We start from the raw sequence: 21,629 nt of genomic DNA, 5'->3' as shown, positions 1-21,629 counted from the left end.
TTTAAACTTTTTAACTTGCAGCCCTTTGTCAAACTGGCTTGGCGATCAGTACTTGTGCCCTAGGCCTGCGACACCTCTCCGTCCCTCCTCCCCGCCCTCTTCACCATTAGGAATGCCCCTAGAAGGATTTCTCCTATTCATCACCTGTCTTAACACTGCACATGGGCTGAATCATTAAGGCTGTGCAGTGTTCAGACAAGTGATAATTAGAAAAAATCCTGCCCAGGGCCATTCCTAATGATCAGGAGGGCGGGGAGGAGGGATGGGAAGGCGGTGCAAGCCTAGGGCATAGACACTGTAGGCCACGCCAACACACGGGGCTGCAAGTTTAAAAGTTGTTTTTTAGGATAATAACTGCATTACCTGCCGAAATGGACCCCAGGACAGATCTTGGATTAAAAGCAGTTATCCGAAGGTAAAAGCTGTTTGGGGGGGGGGGGGTCAGATTGTGGGTACAGAGTTGCTTTAAGGTGTCCTAATTGGATATCTTGTTACAGTTTCTATTCCCTAAACATGTGGGTTTACAATTTGTCTTACAATCCAGTTAATGGTCAGATGGATAGTTGATAGTTTTGATAGTTGAAGTAAATATCAGGTAATGGGCATGATTATACAGTCATACATTATACAGAGGGTATGAATGCTTTCTATTTAGGGTGGTGTGTAACTAATGGATACCCCCTAAATAACAGGAGAAAGCCTCTATACTACACCACACAGGACACGTCCTCTATACTACACCACACAATACATCTCCTCTATACCACATCACACAGGACACATCCTCTATACTACACCACACAGGACACATCCTCTATACTACACCAACACAGGACACCTCCTCTATACTACACCACACAGGACACCTCCTCTATACTACACCACACAGGACACCTCCTCTATACTACACCACACAGGACACCTCCTCTATACTACACCACACAGGACACCTCCTCTATACTACACCACACAGGACACCTCCTCTATACTACACCACACAGGACACCTCCTCTATACTACACCACACAGGACATATCCTCTATACTACACCACACAGGACACCTCCTCTATACTACACCACACAGGACACCTCCTCTATACTACACCACACAGGACACTTCCTCTATACTACACCACACAGGACACCTCCTCTATACTACACCACACAGGACACCTCCTCTATACTACACCACACAGGACACCTCCTCTATACTACACCACACAGGACATATCCTCTATACTACACCACACAGGACACCTCCTCTATACTACACCACACAGGACACCTCCTCTATACTACACCACACAGGACACATCCTCTATACTACACCACACAGGACACATCCTCTATACTACACCACACAGGACACATCCTCTATACTACACCACACAGGACACATCCTCTATACTACCCCACACAGGACACATCCTCTATACTACACCACACAGGACACCTCCTCTATATACTACACCACACAGGACACATCCTCTATACTACACCACACAGGACACCTCCTCTATACTACACCACACAGGACTTGTGATGAGGGAATACGGTTCGATTGAATAGATACAATATTTGATCGAATAGTAAGGTATTCAATCTATAGAATATTATAGAATAGTTCGCCGAATATTCGATAAATATTCGATAAGCGTTCAAATTCCCCAGATTCCCGTTTTTACCTCCAAGTGGTCGAATAGATGTTTTTAAATAATCGAATACTTGTTCCCAATGACTTTAATGGGATTGAATATTCGATCGAATATTTGAATATTCGGGAAATATTCGGACAAACATCGAATATTCGAATATTTGACTATTCGCTCATCACTACACAGGACACATCCTCTATACTACACCACACAGGACACATCCTCTATACTACACCACACAGGACACATCCTCTATACTACATCACACAGGACACCTCCTCTATACTACACCACACAGGACACCTCCTCTATACTACACCACACAGGACACCTCCTCTATACTACACCACACAGGACACCTCCTCTATACTACACCACACAGGACACCTCCTCTATACTACACCACACAGGACACGTCCTCTATACTACACCGCACAGGACACCTCCTCTATACTACACCGCACAGGACACCTCCTCTATACTACACCACACAGGACACCTCCTCTATACTACACCACACAGGACAGCTCCTCTGACAGATTCCTCTTTAAATAACATTTAGATTTCTTTTTCTTTTGCTAAGCTTTATACATATTATACGCTAGAATCCCAGTAGGAGAGTCAGGGTCCCCCAGCAGCACAGAGTAATGGTGTGAGGCTAATATCTCGCTCATGTGGGAGTAGAGCTCCGTCAGATGCATCTCTACATGATCGGATCCTCACATGCCCATTCATGTACTAAAGACTTTATTTTGCTTTTGTTTTGCCATCGATACCCCCCCCCCCCTTTCTCACCCAGCAGAGACACTTAATGATTGATTTTGCCATTAGCAGCAATATCTTGAGGGGATCATTTCCAAACTTAAGACGTTTCCAGTAGTTCTAGAACTTATGTGACGGTGGAGACTTTTTAATGAGATGGTAAAATCAAAACTCAATCCATCCCGAATGCTAGTTACTATTTAGAACTGCCATTTTCTAGCAGGTTGTGTTGTAAATCCGAGCCCCGCTGGGTCCCAGCATGCCGTACGCCATTACACACAGTATTTAATTCTAGGCAGCAGTTAATTTGAGAGTAAAAAACACAAACTTTTAGGGAGAGCTTTGATGATAAATTCCTATTGGAAACTGTTTAAAGGAGAATGATTACAAACTTGACGGCTTTTGAACTGGAAGTTATTATGGGTGGGCGATGACTCTTTGATCAAATACCAAGTTCATTTTCCATACTGTCGCTCACTGTCGGCAGGCGCATAGGATTATGATGCTTTTTTAGGATGCACAGTAAGTATTTTGACCCCAAAAGAGAACATAAAAATCACCTGTTCTTAATTATCCTTGTTCAATCACAACCAATATGGTGGCCGTCACGGCTCCCTTGGGAGTTGTAATCCAGTTTTTTGAAGGGATACATCTATTTGCATACTTGTATGAAAGGGCCCTCAAATCCTAAATTTAAACACCAAGAACATGATGTTCAAGTGCTAAGTATACTATTTCCATGACCCTTGGGCCAACCAGTAGTGGGTTCCATGGTTTCAAGAGCCTCAATGGAGCTGCATGGATGTCCTCTATGATACATATGCCTGGAAAATCTCGGGGCCTATGGCTTTAAGGGCCTCATAAACACTCCATGGTCCTTCCTTTTGATACATATGTCCTTGGCCCAGGCTATAACAGAATAGAATGTATCTTATTTCTAAAGAAAAATGCTTCTTCTATGTGCACAAGTAAGGGAATATGTCGTGGTCAAATAGCCTTGTTACAGTTCTAGGCTATGTCTACACAATTTTTTTTAGGTCAAAAATACCGCCATATTTTTATAATTTTTTAGGGGCTGTCAAAATACAGATGTATTTTAATCTCGAAAAAAATTTGGTGCCCTATATTTCACCTATTATAACAGATAGCCCTCCAAGGCAGAACTATTCCATTATCTTGTATCTCACTCTTTCCCTTTCCCCGTTATACAATACTTGTGCTTGACTCCATCTTGTTGTCTACCTTCTTCTTCTATGTCTAGTGCTGGTGGCAAATAAGAATCTACCAAAGACAACAATAGTATTACTGGCTTGGGATGGTACAGTAGAGGCTGGTACAGATATTGCCCTTATATTTAGGAGCTTCCAGTTTCAGTGGTGGCCTGACCTTCCTGTCCATCAGTGATCACTACATGTAATGGTACATGACCGACGGCTGATGACTGTGTCAAAATAATAAAGTTTGTACTTACCTAGGCTCCCCTTATGTCCTGCAGCCTTCTGGCAGCGTTCCCTGCTCACCCTGATGCTTCTGGTCCCATCTCTTCAATGACAGGCTACTCAGCCAATCACTGGACGTGCTCTCCCGTCTCCCACCAGTGATTGGCTGAGCAGCCTGTCACTGAAGAAACAAGTGCAGAAGCATTAGCGATGAACGGGAATATGGGCAAAAGGCTGCAGGACATCAGGGAGCATAGGTAAGTAGGGATGGTCCGAACCGAGCTCGGTTCGGGTTCGTACGAACCCGAACCCTCGGTAATGATTCCCGCTGTCCAGCGGGAGGACCGCCTGGAAAACTGGGATACAGCCACAGCCATATGCTGTATCCCAGTTTTCCAGGCGTTACTCCCGCTGGATCCGCCCGCTCCACGGAGTGGGCAGACAGCGAGAATCTACTGCCGAGCGTCCGGGTTCATACGAACCCGAACCTCGGCAGGTTCGGACCATCCCTATAGGTAAGTATAAACTTTATTATTTTTATGTAAAAATCTAGGTGTACACAGACATCGCTAGCAATATGCATTTATACAGCCCTTGCTGCACAGTTATAGAGCTGTGTATAGGCTCAGTAAGCCAGCGCCAATCTGGCAGATTGGTGCTCGCTCACTTGGTAATGTCAGGCTATCTAAAAGTTGTGTAGCCATTGAGGCTTACTATGGTGAAGTTGGGGTGGTCCTCCATGGTCCTTCTTCCACATATGAGGACAACAGTGCTATTAAAGTAACCTATTAATCATTATTGGAGGGCATCCTGGCCCTTCATTGCGGTCTATGAACTTCTGTAGACAGCCATTGGTACATTATGACCAACACTTTGGCCATTACTCTATGCTTTGCTTTGTGTGAAGGCTAAAAAACATAAAATTTGTTTTATTCCCCGCAAACAGTGTTAATTTCCTACATAATAATATTAATATCATAGTTATACCAGAAATACTTTATCTCCACCAAGTAACCGACCTCTACTCTTCCAATCATGTCCATCTTGTGAAAAAAAAATCACCCTCAGATATAGAAAGTTGTTGCTGAAACTTTTTTATTATTCTATTTGGTTTTGTTATTTTATTTCTATCAATCCCTGACGGTAACATAGCGGAGACGAGAATGATTCCTCCACCGCTCTGATTGCGTATGGCTGGCAACCAACCTTGGCTCATAGTGTCAATTAAGAACCTCTGGCACAAAAGCGCAGTCAACGCTTCCTCTCTGATTGAACCTTGGTTATTATACTGAGATTGTCCAGAGCCGGGTTGGACTCGGATTTATGATGAATAAACCGCTGTCATGTTGCATATATGAGACGAGCCGTTTGCCAATAGGAAATGAGATTAGCGCGTCTGTATTGGAAGCAGCGGTCGGCGTGTTCTCGAAACAACATGATGTCGTCTTAATGCCAGTTAAGGTTTTATGTGATCCCAGTTTTATTATATGAGAGATTTTTCTGATATATATACATATTGTATATTGTATAATGCTCTTCCCTTTAGAGGTTGTTTCGGAGCAGTTGTGTAAATTTCAGGACATGTTAATAGTGAGGCCACTAATGGTTGTCTGAGGAACACAGATCCTTGGGAATAGAGATGAGCAAACCGGGTTCGGGTTCGAGTCCATCCAAACCCGAACGTTTGGCATTTGATTAGTGGCGGCTGCTGAACTTGGATAAAGCTCTAAGGTTGTCTGGAAAACATGGATACAGCCAATGACTGTATCCATGTTTTCCACAAAGCCTTAGGGCTTTATTCAAGTTCAGCAGCCCCAGCTAATCAAATGCCGAACGTTCGGGTTTGGATGGACTCGAACCCGAACCCGGTTCGCGCATCTCTACTTGGGAACACAAATGATCTAGATCCATTTCTGGAAGCTCTTTTTACAATTGCTGACCAATGCTTTCCCAAATATGCTCGATGGGAGACTTGAGACGTTGCAGGCCTTGCTAGCACATTTCGGCCTGACAGGCTGCTCAGAGTAGCTTGAGGAACATCCAGCCTGGAATTGCTCCTGGAACACTTCTGAGAAATGGCTGCACCACCGGTTCAATAACCAATACAACGTAACACCGAGCTGTTAAGTGTATTTAGAAAGACTAGAGGGCTTCCACCTACTGTACATTGGGTCATCCCTGGAGTAGGATCAGCGTGACATTCACTTGTGAAGGCCTCTTCATGGCACCAATTTCAATGTACGACATGGAGAGAGAGGAGCGGCTGCACATCACACCTATGGCTGATACTAATGCTGCTAAGCCTATTTAAAAAAAAAAAAAAAAACAACTTCAGGATGTTGGAATATGAATTGATCAAGCCATATCGCCCCGTGTACCAACGTGCAGGTCTTCTGGTTTACACGGGTCCTTACACTAACTCCACACCGTGTCAGCCAACGACTGCCACCCCCGCAAAGCGTGCACATGCAGGGAAGGGAGGCCATGGAATTGCCCTGCAACCCCTATGTCACAGGACCAAACCCAAAGTGCCCCCCCAAAGTCCCAGCCAGCACCACCGGCGGGGAAGGCTGCCCCCAAACAACACAAGTATGGATATGGTATTACACTCACCAAAACTGCTGCAGACAGAATGGGAAAAACATGGAGGTACTGTCATGTGAGCACAGGCATATGCCAATTTCAATGTATACACCATGACATACTGTAAGACCAGAGGTGGGTACTCACCAGCAGCCTTTCCTGGCACTCACCACCACAGGGTCTTAGTTACTGCTCCACCTCCTCACTAGATCCAATCTTCCTGCTCTAATCCTTCTCCTTCTGCTTCTTAATCCCTGGCCGTAGTTTTTGTTCTGGCCCACAGAGATAGCACACGTCGACTGTCTACAACTTAAAGGGCCAGAGCATGTTTTTTTCATGGGTCCTCCACCTATCCCTGCCTATCATAACCTGTTTATGGCTGTTCCACCTCCTCACCTCTGTATGTGTTCCAGATCTTTTATTCAGTATATAACCTGTTCCTGATAACTGATGTTGCCTCTGCTTGATCTTTGTGTACTACGCTGATCTCCTGTTCATGACCCAGACCATTGGCCTCTAACCCATGCTGCCTTCCTCGACTCTTCTTCATTTACTCTACTCCATTACCTGGTTGCCAGTCAACCAATATCAGTCCCACCTCTGTCTGTTTCCCAGAGGTTGGCACCAGGATTATCTGGCCTGTCTGACCAGCCTCTACCCACTCCGGGACACTCCAGGACCTGATATGTGTTAACAATAGTGATGAGTGAACATGTTCGTATGAACATAACGCTAATTGTTTGGGTTCGCCGATCACGAAGAATTTCTTCGATGATGGGAATGGTTATAACAATCATTTTTAAACATGCGAATGTTTATCTTGCGATGTACACAGCTGTGTAAGTTTCCTCGCACCAATTTGAAAGAGCCAATGAATGCGCGGAGAAGGAGAAGCACATCCGTTAATGTAGTAGCCATGTTCACTGCTGGTATTACTGTGATTGGCTGCACGATTAGCCTCATTACGTACCTTTACGTACATGATTTAAAAACGTAACGCTGAGGCGAATTTTCTTCCAGTCTTTCTTGATTCTTGTGCCGTTCAGTAGGGAGAGTGACACGAGCAGGGACAGCATCTGAATTTAGTTAGGCAGCAATATTCACACTAGCAGTTAGTCAGTGTAGGGAGGGAGAGCTGATTGAGTAGGGTTTAGAATGCAGTGGTGCCTTGGTTTAATAGTGACTTGGATTAAGAGCGTTTTGGTTTAAGAGCTCACAGTTTTTCAAAATTGTGACTTGGTTTAAGAGCATTGCTTTGGTTTAAGAGCTCCCTGTACTGGGCGGGAGGGGGAGTGGAGGAGGGGCATGGTCTGCATAGCGGGGTCTACAGCACTGTAGTCTGACCCAGGAGGTCTCCCTCACCTTCCAAATCATAGCACATCCACTTCAGGCTGGGGCCTACATCAGAGGACAGGACAGTGGAGGTAATCTCTCCATAGCTGTAACCCCTCTCTCCCCGGACAGAGAGTGCTGCATGTATGTGCCCACATCTGTCCCGCTCATTCCGTCATGCTCCCTGCAGTCTCTGTCCGCCCTTGTGTTTCCTATCATCTCCATTACTGTACAGTAACTTATAATATCACAGATTCTGCTGTTTCTGAATGTTTGTTTCATCTGTTCTACATGTTATTCAGAATAGTAAATATTTATTTTTGGGGTGTGGAACCAATTGTCTCCATTTCTATGATTTCTTATGGGAAAATTTGCTTTGGTTTAAGAGTGGATTTGGATTACAAACATGGTCCGGGAATGAATTATGCTCCTAATCCAAGGCACCACTGTATTGTGAAATCGTCAGTGTAGGGAGGGTGACAGAATCCAGCATTTTAGCACTATAAGGATTAATTTCTTAACCCTGTAGTGACCAGGCGTCCATCATAGTCTCGTGTGGCGGTGTTATACAGTCTCAGTATGGCAGTATTGGTCAGGTCTGGTATGGGGGTGTTATCCAGTCACGGTATGGTGGTATTGGTCAGGTCTGGTATGGCAGCGTTATCCAGTCACAGTATGGCAGTATTGGTCAGGTCTGGTATGACGGTGTTATCCAGTCACAGTATGGCGGTATTGGTCAGGTCTAGTGTGGCAGTGGTAACTGTGACGCCTGGAGCTATTACCTACCAATCTACCAATCCTGTGGTGCGAATTCCGTCAGAAAATATCCAGACGGTTCTAATCATTGATTCTATGTGGAAATTCATTTATGTTTTAAGCCATTAAAAACCATGAAAAATGTGATTCAGACAATTGTTCTACATGTAGAGAAATACATGTGGCCGAAACCAGTCTCCCATTTCTTCCTCAGTAATCCAGTGCTGTGAACAGGATTATTGGCCATACGCCTATTGGTTACCGCATGAGGGTCTGGCAATCTGCTGCATGTGGTGACATACAGTAAACGTGGCCTAAGACTGATCAGATATCAATATGATGATCAGAAACTAGAAAACCCTGATGCTAATTGGTGAGTGGAGATGGGGCGTCTGCAGGTATAGTGCCTAGGGCAGCAGCTGATAATGCGTCCCTGCATGTATCCACATCATTGCATATATACGCACGGGTGCATAAAAGATACGCTAATGCTACGCACCTCGTATCTGCTCCGCTTTTACGTATTTTGCGCTTTGCACCTGATAATCTGTACGCACCGAAATGTACGCTTCTACTCTACGTTCGTTATTTAATTGTAAATATTCGGCGAACATGAACCGAGCTGATCACCTGTACCTGTTCGCTCATCACTAGTTAACAGCTGGAGCCCATCTTCTGCGTCCTGGAGGGCATAGAGGAGTTACACTCCACACCTAAATCAGGCTAAAACCGAAGTGGATGGGTAGCACAGCAGGTCCCCACCCATTACCTATGGCGGTAGTCACACTTCCCAATACCTTATCACTTGTCGCCACATAGTTTGTGAACACTAAATATGGAAGGAGACTTTCAGGCATATGACCTAGTGATAATAAATTACCTCTCCGGGCTCGGCACTGAATTTTCCCCTGGACTTTACATCATAGTCATGTCGTGCTGATATCACTGTGTACGCTATACCTTCTCTTTCCGTATACCATTCATCTTCTCTGCTGTAACTAATGGCAGATGACAGATGGGTGAGATCCTGCTCCGTGCCGTTATTTCTATATATCCTCCTGTAGAGTAAATATCTGCATTATGGGAATAATCGCCGCTGGCGAGAACTGATCTCCCCGTGCCGTGAATTATCCCACGGTGCTCCATATGTGCGGCTGATGATATACTGGGGAGATTGCTGCTGACCTCCACTTTTTGTGGGTTCTCACAGCGATATGGAGACGCAGTAAAAATGTGGGATTTATTGCTTTTATGTTTTTTGATCTTTTGGAGGTTTTTATTTTCATGATTTCCATCTATGCTGGTAATACTCTTCCTGTAGGCCTCAGTGGGGAATTCTGCAAGATGCAACAACTCAGGTTACCTAGCAACAGCTCGACTTCCTGTCCGAGTGACAACATCTTGAGAATGTGTAAAGTATAGGACACTCTCCTACATGGCTTCTGATGGTGACTTCTTCACATGTGGCCTATCTACTAGAGAAATAGATAGATGATAGATAGATAGATAGATAGATAGATAGATAGATAGATAGATAGATAGATAGGAGATAGATAGATAGATAATAGATAGATAGATAGATAGATAGATAGATAGATAGATAGATAGGAGATAGATAGATAGATAGATAGGAGATAGATAGATAGATAGATAGATAGGAGATAGATAGATAGATAGATAGATAGATAGATAGATAGATAGAAGATAGATAGATAGATAGATAGATAGATAGATAGATAGATAATAGATAGATAGATAGATAGGAGATAGATAGATATGAAAAGGAAAACCCACAGCACTCACGGATTTGTGAAAAAACTTCAAACTGGTGTTTATTTCATAAGTGTTTCATCATATACAGAAATCGTGAGACGCGACATTTCGGCGGCTGTCTGCCACCATTTTCAAACGCTTGAAAATGGTGGCAGACGGCCGCCGAAACGTTGCGTCTCACGATTTCTGTATATGATGAAACACTTATGAAATTAACACCAGTTTGAAGTTTTTTCACAAATCCGGGAGTGCTGTGGATTTTCCTTTGCACATGTGAATACAATCCTAGAATCAGACTTGGATCTGCTGGCACCCCTTACTACCTGGAGGTAGTGCTGCTTTCTGTATACTTTACTGTAGATAGATAGATAGATAGATAGATAGATAGATAGATAGATAGATAGATAATAGACAGATAGATAATAGACAGATAGATAATAGATAGATAGATAATAGACAGATAGATAATAGATAGATAGATAGATAGATAGATAGATAGGAGATAGATAGATAGATAGATAGATAGATAGATAGATAGATAGATAGATAGATAGATAGAAAAAGGGGAGAAGCCGCACCTCCGATTCCAGATAGCGGGTGCTGTACGGAGTAAGTCCCTTGGCTCGGGATCCCAACACGTATCAAAAGAAATTTCCGCAGCACACCAGCATGTAGTAAAAAAAGGAGTGGTATTTATTACATGTGGCAAAAAACACAAAACAGGGATGCAACGTTTCCGTCTACTCCAAGACCATTGTCAAGCATGCTTGACAATGGTCTTGGAGTAGACGGAAACGTTGCATCCCTGTTTTGTGTTTTTTGCCACATGCAATAAATACCACTCCTTTTTTTACTACATGCTGGTGTGCTGCGGAAATTTCTTTTGATATAGATAGATAGATAGATAGATAGGAGATAGATAGATAGATAAAGAGATAGGAGATAGATAGATAGATAGATAGATAGATAGATAGATAGATAGATAGGAGATAGATAGATAGATAGATAGATAGATAGATAGATAGATAGGAGATAGATAGATAGATAGATAGATAAAGAGATAGGAGAGAGATAGATAGATAGATAGATAGATAGATAGATAGATAGATATTATCCATTGTTATTGCTCTTGGTGTTGTTTATGATATATATATATATATATATATATATATATATATATATATATATATACCACGCACATCCTCATGTGTGAAGCACAATGAGGTAACATGCCAGCTCGGGGTTTGTCAGATGCCAGCTTGCATATTTAATTATCAGCAGTATGGAGGAGCAGGTGTGACACGAGATGTGTGAACGCGCTATAGATGGCGACGCATCATCATGAGTAATCCCGTTCCATGCTGCCTGCCGTCATCTGCTTTATCTCAGTCTCCAGAGACTTTCAAGATCCCAAACTCAACAACTTGGCATTATACGCCTATCAGGAGGTGGATCCAGTTATCGCTGCCAATGACGGCTTCATGAATATAGAATGTTTCAATGCTAAATTTAGATTGTTGTACATTGTCTATCTCCATATAATTTCACGTACACACTCCAGAGGTCTCGGGACCTCACTGTTCCCTGCTGTTTTATTCTCAGTACAGAGCGTGCTTTGCTGCGTTGCGGCTGCGAAGAAAAAGAGTTCAAGGTGCTGTGAAGAAATCTAAATGTATCTCAAAGTTTCCCACAATGCATTGCACCAAAGTAGAAGAAGAATATCCAGTTGAATTCTTAGCAATCTGTCTGTCAGAGCTATACAGTTGACAATCAGCAGAATTTTGAATGCAGCTCTGAAGTACTTTAGCTGTACTCATATACAGAATATGGTGGTATAATATTATAACATGAGCAGGTTATTTTTTTCTAACCCTGGAGAACCCCTTTAAGCTGTTTTTCACCTATAGATATCACTTAAATAAAAAGTTAAAATTAAAATTAAAATTGCCCTGCATTAGAATTATTAGTTTTTGCAAAGCTTTTATTATTTGTTCATTTATTTTTCACTGCACCAAATGCCATTTGTAAACGACAACTTATCAGGAGTCAATAGCTTCGGTAATCCCATGATCACAGTGGGATTGACCATGTTTGAACGGCCAAAGTGGTTATAGTCTAAGGCTATGTTCACATGTTGTATGAGACTAGCCGTTCTGTGACCCGGCCAGTCTCAGAAAAGATCATTCTGGCCGGTACTGCAGTACCAGTAGGATGATCTTTTCCGCCGCTGAGTTCTGATGCGGTCGCATCAGAACTCCCCACAGCACACTATGGAGCATGCGGCCGGAGCCGCTCCCTCCATTGTGTGAACTGATTGGTTTTTCTGCGGTTGCTATTCAATGAATAGCGGCCGCAGAAAACTGACAGCCCCTAGTCTAATTGCTAAATAACATAGCCCCCAACTCTATTTGCTAAATAGCATAGCCTCTACTCTATTTGCTAAATGGCACAGCCCCTTTGTCTATTTGCTAAATAACATATCCCCCAACTATATTTGCATAAATGAAATAGCCCCAACTCTATTTTCATAAATAGCATAGCCCCAACTCTATTTCCATAAATAGCATAGCCGGAACTATATTTTCATAAATAGCATAGCCCCAACTCTGTTTGCATAAATGGAATAGCCCCAACTCTATTTGTATAAACAGCATAGCCCCAACTATATTTTAATCTAGAATATTGCTACTTTCCTATATGACAGAGGGGTTTCTGGGCCCTTGAGTTTCTTAGGTCTGGTAATTACTGCAGCCTCTGCGCCCCTTATGATGATACCTTTGGGCTCAGTGTCCCTCAGCAGCCATAACTGTTCATCCGAGCCAATAGAATTCATAGCTTTGTAGTGCAGTCTGGATATAGGAAACAGATCCGGATACAAATTTGCATATCATTTTCCACCTTTCAAGAAGTAAAGAAACGTACGGAGACAAATGTCCTGGCTGCACCGCGTGCGCGGTTAATACGCAATTTGTGTCACCTGGTAATGTACATGTCTCATGTTTTGCATGTCTCCACAATGAATTGCAAACATTAATAGTGATTCAGCCGGCTCGCAGCGTCTCATTTTTCCCCCTGTATGGCTTTACAAGTTTAGAATGTGGAACTAATAAGATAATTCTCAAACAGCTCTACTTGAAATGAAGTATGAGATTTGCTGGGGACACAGAAGGATACTTAGTAGATAAAAGCCACAATGCTGTGCCTTCCAGCCCACAGATACCTGAACGGGGCGCCTATACTTTTAGCCCCTAGACATGTTATCACTCTGTCCAAGCAATCAGAATGAAAGCAGATTATACTCGCTGTGCAGGACAACAAATTTACCTAATATCCTTCCATAGAAACATCTTTCTCCTTTGTAAAGCGATATAGCGGAGAGAAGAGAAGATGTATCCACTCCGGGCCGGGATTGTGTAATTGTGTCGCCAGACGGGAAGTTATTAAATTATTGGAAGAAAATAAAGTCGTCCTCTTCTGGCAATTGCATTGAAATTCTACTCAGTTATTGCTTAGTTTTATCCACAGATGACTTTTTTTTTTTTTTTTTTTTTGTTTTGAGTGTAATTCTGCAAATCTGCCAAATTTATTTTTAGATTTGGATTCCCATTCAGAAATGCCCTTGTTACTGCCTATGTGAAGTATGTTTGGGAGCAGGGACTCCTGTCAAAGGAAGGTGTCCCTGCTCCTGTACAATACTGAGGGACTAGGCCTAGCAAATGTAGGGAGTGGATATTCAACTACTGCCGTGCCCCCACAGACCAGTGTATGGTGCCCATCAGAAGGCAGATTCTTTTTTTTTCTTTTTTCATAATTGGAGCCATAACTTTTTTTTTTTTTAAATAAATGTAGCCTAATGGGTGCTTGTTTTTTGAAGGGCAAGTTATATTTTTAAAATGACCATTTTAGGATATATATAATATAGTTAAAAAAAAAAAAAAAGCTGCTGGAACCTTTATCGTGGGAAAAGGGCTAAAATTGTCCCAGTAATAAATGTTGTGCATTGCCTCATGTGTGGCCAGTGCTCCGTTTATTTTTTGTGGAGCTGCTGAACATTTCTGAGCACTGTAGCAGCGAGCACACTGCACTCCCATCATTTTGGGAATGACTTTATCTTTGCTCTTATTCTTACACTTTTGATCCCTAAAACCTCTTTGAGACACATTACCTTTTTCATTTTCTATAGATGGAAATGTGTGGGTGCTTGTTTTTTACGGGGCAATTTCTAGTTTAAGTACTTTTATGATATACTGTACAATAGACAGTAAAATTTTTATTCTATTATTTGGGAGGCAAGATAGGCATAAAAAAATTTACAATTTTGGCCACGTCTTTTGCTTATTTGCCTTACAGTGTCAGTTAGATAATGTCAGAATTTCATAATATGGGACATTATGTCATCAGAATTACCATGTAAAAAAATTTTTTTACTTTATTTTTGAGTACATTTCATTAAACTTAAAAAAAAAAAAAAAAAAAGAACTTGGCTATATAATACATGACATAATACATTGCAATACTTCTTGATTGCAGCCCTGTATATTACAGCAGTCAGCACTACAAAGACAGGCATCCCATTACTCTTGGGGGCGGCTTTATTAGATTCCGTTTTTAAATTTTAACATGTTGCTGCCATATTAGTAAACATAAAAAAACATGTTATGCTTACCTCCCCATGCTCCCCTGGTGTCCTGATGCAGTCGCCGATGTCTGTAGCTGTCTCTAGCCCTGGTTACTTCTGAGACAAGCCTGTCTCGGGAATGACAGCCTGCCCAGCGTCTTGTCTCAGAGGTAATGGTGGCTATAGACAACGGGGGACATCGGTGACCGCATCAGGGCAACAGCGGAGTACAGGGAGGTAAGCATAACATGTTTATTATGTTTTTAAAATTTTGGAGCGCTGAATAACCCCTTTAAAAAGGAAACCTCTCCCTTTGCTTAGCCACATAGTGCCATAGCTCCTATTGACCACTGCATCTAATAGGTTAAAGAACTGGAATCAGAGTTATCTCCAATTCTGTCAGTTTTGGTGGATGATGGGGATCAGGTGCGTGAGTATTCCTTCAGATTGGATCAAGGTCTGTAGAGGCTTTTTGACAGTTTGTGTGGTAGCAGTTCCAATTTTGGCAAGCCAATCCTACCAATAGGACAACATTAGAAAAGAGGGTGGGGGGTATGCAAATTCTGTCCAAAATTATAAATAATACTACCATACAGTGCCCATGTAATGCTGCATACATTACTGATGCATACAGTAACTAGTGGAGTCCAGGCCACTTGAAGAAGACCGTTACAAAGCAAACAATACAGGTTTACATCAAGTTTCTTACTGCACAATAATTTATTGGCCTATTGACTTATTAGACTCAGAATTGGCGCCATCTAATTAAAACTTCATTTGCATTTCCTATTATCATCTTACAAGTCCTGTCCATTCCGGAATCATCCATCAGTGGAGCTCCGCACATGCCCCGCAGCCAGTTGGCCGATATGAGCATCTATCTAAATGATTCTCATTAATTACAATTATTAATATGCTCACCATATGCTGAAATCATGTGTCTGCTACCGGAAGATTCGGAGGGGGCACAGTAATCAGTGGCGTTTCTTTCCGCCTTCCCTATGAAATAAATGAGACTTGATGCAAAGTTGTACTCGAGGGTTCAGAAGTCAATTGCCCTGAGGGGAATAGAAAAATTAATTGCCACCCCCTCACTTCTTCCTCTTCTTTTCGCTATTGAAATTTTGATGATTTAGGCAATTATGACAGTGACGGTATTGAGAATTTCTGTAATTGCGGTTGTGCTGTCCAAGAAAGTCACTCAGGTGGATGGAAATACCAAGTAAGATATATAATTTTTCGTTAATTATGGGGCCCCATAATATAACCTGAAATGGGGCCCTACTTCAGAAAGACAAGACAGTATATGAATAGTTAGGTGTTTGCTCCATCTTTCTATTAGGGATGGTCCGAACCGAGTTCGGTTCGGGTTAGTACGAACCCGAACCCTCGGTAATGATTCCTGCTGTTTGCCCGCTCCGTGGAGCGGGCGGATCCAGCGGGAGGACCGCTTGGAAAACTGGGATACAGCCATAGCCATAGGCTGTATCCCAGTTTTCCAGGCATTCCTTCCGCTGTATCCGCCCACTCCACGGAGCGGGCAAACAGCGGGAATCTGCTGCCGAGCGTTCGGGTTCATACGAACCCGAACCTCGGCAGGTTCGGACCGTCCCTACTTTCTATCCTTGGTCTTCTAGTCTTCTACATTAATTTTCCCAGTCCTACTTGCCATTGTTATCTATAGTTGTTATAGTTATCTATACCTGATATGGAACCCCAAATTTGATGGACACTATATACCTGGTGCAAGTTCTGCCTACTTGTAAGGAGATTTAACAACTCTCCTGGGCTCCTAATCTTGGCATGGTCTTTTGAGGCTGGGTCCACGCTAGGTCCACTTACCATATGTTTGATAACACAGCCGTCCGTTCACCTATGGTCAGGCCAGGACTTTTGGATAAAATACAGATGCAAAAAAAAAGTGCAATGTGAACCTAATAAAAAAGGATGGATTTTGACCTACAGCATGGCCACCAACCGTAGGTGGCAATAGAGAGACAGTTCTCTTCTTTCGGAAAGAGAGACAATTTGCATACTTTTCCCATAAAGCATTGCCTTTAGGACTCTATACATAGCTGGAACTCTTCAATGAGAAACAGTACACTCCGAAGCTATTTCAAACTTCTCAGCTTGGCTTATACCTGTGATATATAGTTGAAAGGTTTTTTGAAGGGTTGTCTCACATTGACTTACATGGTAGCTACGTAGAGGTGCCACTAGAGGCTGTCTTCTTCTTTAAGCATCAAGGTGCCCAAGCACACTGGGAGAAGTGACCCCAGGGTGCCTGAATTCACTGATAGATGGCACAGAGCACGCACTTCACATTGACCCTTGCACACACCTCTTGCGTTGCGGCCTTCTGGCTTCTGGTCACTATGGGGAATTGTTATTGATCCGGACAGATGTCCAGGCTTTATTACACGACACACATCTGAATTCTGATTTATTTATTTATTTTGATCAATGTGTGTATGTCACAAGGATTCTTCAGGTTGCAGTTTAGAAGTCTAAGGGAGGCATGTGTGGCCATCTTGTCTCTCTTTGATTTAACATTGGGTTGACACCCAGGTGGCATCCGTGAGCACTTCTGGTTCTCACTTGGCTTCATCTCAGAGAGGTCATTTATCCTTGACGTTTGCAGGTGCCCTTTGGCCCGGAAGAGAAATTGGTGTGTTGGGGGTCCATCTCTTTTAACAGTGGGCTTGCGATAGACTGCATCCTTGTACACTTTTCATGTGGCTATGTTCACACAACGTATCTTTTGTATTAATCACAGCTGTTGTTGCTGATTTTCAACAATGCCCTTGATTAGTAGACACTCCGTCCGGGACTCAAACTGGCCGAACGAAAAACTGACATGTCAGTTTTGTGTGGTCGCTATTCAGACATTTCAGTTCACACAATGGAGAGTGTGGCTCTAGCCGCACTCTCCATTGTGTGCTATGGTGAATTGGGATGTGGGTGCACATGGGTGTGCCCGCATCCCAATTCAGCACAAATCAAGTTCATCCGGCTGGGATGAACTTCACTGACTGACCATTCTGAGACCCGAGCCGGGTCACAGAGCAGCCGGTGTTTCACGTAGGGTGAACCCGGCCTAATACTGTTGATCAGTCATCTTTTTTTTTTCAAGAATGAGCAGTTCCTATAATAGTATATAACAGAAAATTCTTACACATCATGGTGTCACACTTGATTCACGTTCGGCTGTTTCTTGGCTCAGTAATGAATAGACTCTCGGCATATTGTAGATACCATTATGGAAGTGAAATAATAATCTGTATATACAAGTGCTCATGGACTGAGCGGCACATATAAGGCATCATCATAATTCCAGCATTCAGCTTTTCATCTTCTATCCAGTCAATGTATTCATGGGCACTGATCTCAGAAGATTTTTTTAAGTCTGCACCAAAAGTGTTTATGGAGGATCTTGTTATATTACGGCCCTTTAAATGCCATTTACATCCATTGTGCATGATGAGCATGATGTAGAACTGGAAGCAATCATAAGATCTGCTCGGGTTTTACTAGCTTGCTGGGAGTATTGTAATTGCATTTGTCCTGTGATCAATTCCTCATTATTCTTACAAGGATTCGTTCTCTGATTGAGGTTGGAGGACTGATGAGTTCCTGCGTCTCCCGGAACCAAAGAGGGAAATTATGTATTTCAAGAGGAGTTAGTGTTTAATGTATAGTCTGTTGTTATTTAGGCTCCCATGATGGTGGAAGATGTGATGGATGGATAGATTGGATGGACACCTGGGTAGTTAGAAAGAATTGAAACACATAGATCAGGGACAAGAGAACCTGTGGATAGATAGAGATAGATAGATAGATAGATAGATAGATAGATAGATAGATAGATAGATAGATAGATAGATAGATAGATAGGAGATAGATAGATAGGAGATAGATAGATAGATAGATAGATAGATAGATAGATAGATAAATGATAGATAAATAGATAGATAGATAGATAGATAGATAGATAGATAGATAGAGAGGAGATAGATAGATAGATAGATAGATAGATAGATAGATGATAGATAGGAGATAGATAGATAGATAGATAGATAGATAGATAGATAGATAGATAGATAGGAGATAGATAGATAGATAGAAGATAGATAGATAATATATAGGAGGTAGATAGATAGATAGATAGATAGATAGATAGATAGATAGATAGATTGATAGATAATAGATAGATAGATAGACAGATAATAGATAGGAGATAGATAGACAGATAGATAGATAGATAGGAGATAGATAGATAGGAGATAGATAGACAGATAGATAGATAGATAGATAGATAGATAGGAGATAGATAGATAGGAGATAGATAGACAGATAGATAGATAGATAGATAGATAGATAGATAGATAGGAGACATATAGAAAATAGATTAATATGATATAGACAGCAGATGAATGGATAGATTTGAGATAGACAGTTGCTTTGTGTTCAGCTTCATCTCTGTGTTCAGCGCTACGGACAACACATTGAACACGTCGGGTGGCTGTGCATCACAGGGAACCTTCCACATTGTTGCAATTTCTGTATAAATAATTTTTGAACCACAAGAGATATCATCAATCTGATGGCAGCAATAGATTCCTGAGGCAATTCTCGTCCTTTCTGATTTGCTACATGGAGCAACTCGATCCAATATCAGCTTCCAAGATGGCGGCCATGTTCCAGACATATCCTAGAAAATAGACCACCTCCTTTATTATTATTATTATTATTATTATTTTTCCAGCCCGCAGAGGAAAATCTTCAACAAAGCCAAACAATGTGGCACAGGCTTTCTGCTGTGGCTTATGTTGCTGAGTGTACGTGCAGGGGCATACCTAGGATTCATGGGGCCCCATAGCAAAAAAAAAAAAAAACTGTACAGGGCCCCCGTTCCCCTATGCACAACACAAAGTACTGCATATATATATATATATATATATATATATATATATATATATATATATATTAGGTAATGTGGCCAAAAACTAAAATCTCTTGTGACCAGAGGCAGAATCCTGCCTGCAGCTATATATTTGATTGGCAGAGCAGAGAACCAATGGCTTCTTGCTCTGTCAGTTTACTGTATTTAACTATAAGGGCTCATTAGGAGCCCTTATGGTTAAATACATAGATGACGGAACTGACTTCCTTCTTCTTAACCCCTTATATACTACAGTGTGTAAGTGACCCAAAGTTCACTAACATACTGCAACACAAAAAAAAGAGTTAAAATGAAGAAAATAAAGAGATTTCTGCTTCACTGAGCAGTGAAGCAGAGATCTCCTTGTACTCTGCATTTTAACCCTTTTTTATGTTGCAGCATGAAAGCGAACACTGGGTCACTTACACACTACAGTACATAAGGGGTTAAGCGGAAGGACACAAAAGGCTCTTATGTTCCCTGTGCATCCTCGGGCCCCCCTTCCCCACGGGCCCCATTGCAGCTGCCTACCCTGCCTCTATGGTACCTACGCCACTGTGTACGTGTATGGGATAGTGTAACCAATAGCCTATGTGTATGACCAGCTTTACTCTAAACATCCTAAGGCTGTGTTCACATTATGTAAGAGACCGTCCGTTGTCTGGCCGCTAGGGATCCCGGCCGGAGCGTATACTATGTGTATACGTTCCGGCTGGGATCCCATAGACAGCAGGGTAACGCATATTTTCGTAATAATCAGGGCCGCTGTACGACAGCCGTGGTTTTACGAAAATATTTGTTGTGTGAACATAGCCTCATATTGTGTGCTTATGGTTGCAGAGCAGATTATGCCTCCTCTGTACTGGTGTTATATACAGTACATCCATCTTGTGTACCGCATCAGGTGCGCGGAGTTACTGCTCCCCGTTTCCATTTGCATGCTGGGATTGATTAGACTGTGGGATCTGTAGTCCTCCAGCAGCTGGTGAGTAACAGGTTGCCCGCTGTTCTTCCGGTACCTCGCTAGTAATCAATGGCAGACGCCTCATTCTGCTTTTCTATTGTGGGACGAATGTAATCAATTTTAATATATCTCGGTAAGATTGTGAAATACACAATTAATTCTAATACCGAGCAGTTTCGCTACAGCGACCCTGAAATGTGGGCTTCTCACAGCTGGTTATTACTATTTATCTAACAGCTTATCTCCCTGCTGCTATCGGTGGGGGGAAAAGAGAAAAAACTAATTAGCCATCAAAACAGAGCAAAAAAAAAACACAACAGGTTTACAGTGAATTGTATGCAGAACCTGCTGTCAGCGAGACAAACACACGTGACGCAAAGCCTCGCCGCGCTCTGCTCGTCTCATCGACCACCTCGATTTCTGCGTCCTCTGCCGGGGAGACGAATAGGCGGATACCTTGTAATAATGGAGCAATATTCTAATGGAATTCAAAGGATTGTCCACAAAAAATTAAAGGGATTGTCTAATTTCTCAATACCAAGGTAGGAAGAGACACAAACCACAAATAAGGTTTCTCTGAAGAACCTGATATCTGAAAGTCCATTGATTTTAATAGACATCTTGTAATACTTCATTTGAACACTTGTTGCTGGGTTCCCAACAGATTACCAGATATTGGGGGAGATTTATCAAACATGGTGTAAAGTGAAACTGGCTCAGTTGCCCCTAGCAACCAATCAGATTCCATCTTTCATTCCTCGCAGACTCTTTGGAAAACTAAAGGTGGAATCTGATTGGTTGCTA

The 21,629-nt window shown here is 42.2% G+C and overlaps 1 protein-coding gene across 3 annotated transcripts in view; it reads left to right on the top strand.

Annotated features, from left to right (window-relative positions):
• Positions 1-21,629, top strand: part of NEGR1 (neuronal growth regulator 1) — a 416,519-nt gene that overhangs the window by 169,546 nt on the left and 225,344 nt on the right. The gene's annotated exons all lie outside the window — the stretch shown is intronic.

The sequence above is a fragment of the Dendropsophus ebraccatus genome, chromosome 8, assembly GCF_027789765.1.
Source record: "Dendropsophus ebraccatus isolate aDenEbr1 chromosome 8, aDenEbr1.pat, whole genome shotgun sequence".
Classification (NCBI taxonomy): Eukaryota; Metazoa; Chordata; class Amphibia; order Anura; family Hylidae; genus Dendropsophus; species Dendropsophus ebraccatus.
This window is presented reverse-complemented; position numbering and strand designations above follow the sequence as displayed.